The sequence below is a fragment of the Lolium rigidum genome, chromosome 1 (assembly GCF_022539505.1).
Source record: "Lolium rigidum isolate FL_2022 chromosome 1, APGP_CSIRO_Lrig_0.1, whole genome shotgun sequence".
Lineage (NCBI taxonomy): Eukaryota > Viridiplantae > Streptophyta > Magnoliopsida > Poales > Poaceae > Lolium > Lolium rigidum.
Genome location: NC_061508.1, coordinates 139,839,417 through 139,843,738, shown reverse-complemented (window position 1 = coordinate 139,843,738; position 4,322 = coordinate 139,839,417). Strand labels below are relative to the sequence as shown.

The following is a 4,322-nucleotide window of genomic DNA, read 5'->3' as shown; positions in this document are numbered from 1 at the left end:
AGCTACCCTACTACCAAACTGGAAAGCATACTGATCTTGATGCAGGAAGTCACTTCCATGGTGGTTACACTAAGCCTTAATCAAGCATACAGAGATCAAGCAAGCCGCAACACCCATTATCAAATTCTACATTCGTACTGCTTCAGCAAGCATACAGAGATCAAGCAAGCCGAAACATCAGTTATCAAATTCTACAATTCCATGTGTTATCAATTGCATACGCATACGAAGAGAAATTATCAGCAATTTGGCAATGTGTTCACTTAGACGATCACAAGAGCATTTCGAAGAACAGATCACACATATCCTCCAGGAATCATTTCAGACACTCGGTTTTCATTATCAGGATCAGCATTCGTTAGTTACATGATATATGCGAAATGTTTGCTCCCAAACTCCTTACTGAAATATAAACCTACAAAGACTGTATCTTCGAAAACACACACATGAAAATCATGAGTTGTTTCGCCGAGTACTCAACTATGAAATGTGTACATGTTTCTCATTTACTAAGACTGCCACAATATCCTAAAAATTAATCTGCACACAAAATACATATCTGGAATTACAATCAAATTGCACATACATGTTCTAGAATCCACACATGAGAAAAGTATCGCTCTCATCATAAATATAGACCTGCAGTAAAGCTCGTATGGAATAAAGTCAGGACTCAGGAGTACTGCACAGATTAGCGATGTCATTCATAAAAGGAGATCTAAACTTACAAAAAGATAGAAGAGGAGGTTAGCTTTGGCCTGCTACCTTCACAGGACAGAGGAGAACTGACCCGTTGCAGTGGAGGCATCTAGCACAGTCATTCACGTTGAACAGATGAGCCAGAGGAGCTTCAGGAGGCGCCGATGGGATCTTGGTGCAGTGAGGACGTTGGGATGGTTCAAAAAACTGTAACATGATGGCCATCAACACCCAAACCAGATATGCAGTACACTAATAGGAATTAAGTATTCTATACCTATAAACCAACAAATTTATAGGTCGCTGTGCAGTGTACATTAAATAGTGTTTTCATCCACGACTATATCCTTCCTACAACCATGGCCCCACCATGGATTCGCTGTGGGTTTGCTGCCCACTCCCCAGAATCGGAGGTCCACAGGCTTACGCCCAACAAAACAACATGCACGTAGAGATACAATCATAAGCTAATAAAATACCAAAAAAGTTAGCAAAAAGATGTGACCTGGGGGGGGGGGGGGCGATCCCTCCGGAAGAATAAAAATCTAAAAAAAGGCAATTAAATTTACGAAAGAAATTGAAAGACACCAGGCGAACGTGGAGCAACATGCGAGCTCTGACCAGCATCAGCCCCGGCCACGATCAGAAACAACAGAGTAAGAACATCACTCAATCAATCAAGCTGACTAAAATAGCATGCATGCAAATGGACCATACTTGTTTCGTGTCCGCTACCCGCGACCCACCGACACCATCTGCCAAGAGGCTAGGCCACGGAATAACCCAGAAATAACACCTATAGAAAATCCAACTTACAACAGAACAGTGAGCAGCACAAACGCGGGAGAGTGGAACAGAAGCCCCACTCACCGGCTGCACGACAGCCAGCAAATGAAACAATCAAAACAGACATACAACACGGTTAGAAAGATAAGGCACCATGGGAGAAAGAAAATGCAGAGCAAGCAGTCCTAGAGGCAACTCTGTCCAACACCAACAACCTCCGACAACAATAAATATACCAAGAGGATATTAGGAATCAACCGCATGTTGCAATGCATGGTAGCAGAAAAAACTGATGTGAAACATATATTTCCAAGTCCAACATGCTTCCTTTCAAACCTGAAACTATTAACATTCTCAAATACAACATCTAGGCCTTGTTAATTAGTAAAAAAACTATATGACTTAAAGTTTGTTAATAACATTATTAATATAACTAAGCTTATATTTTTCAAAAGCATAACTACTTGGTTCTTATTCACAGAGAAACAACGTTGAATTAGCTCCTTATTATCTCGTATGTATTCTACTTTAGTAGTAAGAATGAAGATTAATAAAAATTTTGACATCTGCAAGATATATATTATTTGCAAATGAAAGAAATAAATGGAAAAGCTATAATCTTTCAAATAAGTTGAGCTTTGAGTACCTCTAGTTCTTTTGACTTAGATACCAGGCATTGAATCTGACAATATATTGTAAACAAAAATATACCATCGGTTCCTTTTTTGAAGCGAATTATACCTAGATCTAGTGAATATCTGCACATATGTCCATTCCAAAATGTAGAAACAAAGTTATCTTGTGTGCACGAAAAAAATCAAGAAGAATTAGAACACAATTTTCAAAGTTTTATACCTAATTTAAGATTTTCATGAACTACTAATATAATGCAAATACTATTGATACTCTATTTTAACTGAAATATTAATATTTCATGTTTAAGCTAGTAGGACTAAAATTCTTTCCAAACAACTAAAATAATGATTGCATTTGTTCTATCCCAGGAAAAATAAGATGGTATTTCCGCACTGATCAACAACACATGCACAAATAGGTACGCTTGTGTGAGCATATAATAGATACAGTGCCAACCAAGTAACCAAGTAAGACCGGACACACAAGTGAAAAGTGCATGAGCAGTACTACTATACGAAGTGATAATCTTGAAAAGTCTACGGGCCAAGTATTGAGAAATAATTAAGGACACAATTACACTAATATTATAAGAATAGCTCCTGAATCAGCCAGTTATAGTAATGTCCATGCATGATAATCTCAGAAAGGAACTACATATAGCGGTATAGATGAATCCCTTTGGTGCAGATCTCCTATCTTGCTCTAATGAAACAAACTGAGCAAAGGCCATTGACTAAGAAGATTTCCACAAACAAAGGAAAATTAAGTTTGCTGTAATTGGTAAGCAGTTTCATGGATCACTTGTGAATTTTATCATTGGAGAGAATACTTTTATAAATTCAAATATCATGGGAATAAGTTACATGATTTCCTCTATCCATAAGCACATTGGGTTCGAAATTATCAGTGGAAATTGATTCAAGTTGTGTCATAAGGAAGGATACTCATACATAGACTACAAAGAAAGGATCAAATCCATTCATAGGGAAGTGGAGACTGGAGACTCAGATGAGTTCCGCAAGGGCATAATTTTCTTTTACAACGTTTACTAATAAACCATATAGAAAATATTTATGAACTCAAGTTACTACAATTAGCACCGAGGCTTTGACCTATATGTGTTGTTCCTCCCTTTTTTTCATTAGAGATGTGACAATAATACGAAAATTGGTACTTATGGAATGATCTTAGAATGAGTTATGATCTTGACACGTAGAGAATCAGCAATGATGTTTGCAAACATTTTAAAAACATGCAAAATATATTTAAGTCAACTCGAAATTTCTCGAAAGTTTTGACCTTGTATTATCTTGGATCCAGGAGACTTCATTAGAAGGTTATTAGGCTGAGAAAACGTCTAAAAATTGACCTGCTAACCAAATTCAGCTAATGAAGGGATAGAAAAATTATATGCCTATGGTGTACGCCTTCAGACTCATATCCTCCATGATTTAGTGTTCAAATTAGTAACTAATATTAATTATTTACTCAAGGATGATGTGCTCATTTTTTTCCTCACACTACAAACATATACTACCCTGGCAAAATAGTGCAATTTGTGCCATGAGGGAGATATATACGGCAGCTCGGAGAGAAGCGAGCTTATTAGCAGGCTGATAAGCGCACAATATTTTGTTTAGCAATGCATGATATGGGTTCTCTGTTCACATGAGGAAAAAAAACTCGCTTAAGGACATACATGCTGAACATTGTGCATGTTCCCATCCAATTCTACAGTATGTATAAAGCCTGATTTTAGTACCACCGGCTCAGTAGATTCACTGGCGTCTTAGCTAAGATATCGAGCATCTGACCAACCAACTATTCATCTACTAATTCTCCTTTTCTTCTTGCGGGGATTCCATCCACTAATTCCATACAAGCAGGATAAAGTATCGGCCAATACATATGCAGGGGATTAAGAAAGAAGAGAACAAACCTGAGAGTTACAGACCGATGGAGTTGCACAAATTTGGCATCACCATAGCTAGCTTAAATCTGTCCGCCTCTGTGAAATCCCTTCAGGCTTTAACCGATACACCTATCCTCCAATGATGCGGCGGCAATAAGATGGTTTGGAGCAGTGCTGTGGAGGCGTGGAGATGTAGGCTTTTCACTTTCACCCTTCCTTTGCCCCGCCCCCTCCGCCCCCTCCTCTCCAACGGACGACCTAGGTTCACCCCTCCCATCCGGCCGGATGC

At 38.5% G+C, this 4,322-nt stretch overlaps 1 long non-coding RNA gene across 1 annotated transcript; it reads right to left on the bottom strand.

Annotated features, from left to right (window-relative positions):
• Positions 1–316: 316 nt before the first annotated feature.
• LOC124682469 lies at positions 317–4,322 on the bottom strand. The gene is made up of 2 exons (XR_006996297.1): positions 4,061–4,322; positions 317–906 (listed from the first exon to the last, which is right to left on the bottom strand). It is a non-coding gene; the product is annotated as an uncharacterized LOC124682469 (long non-coding RNA).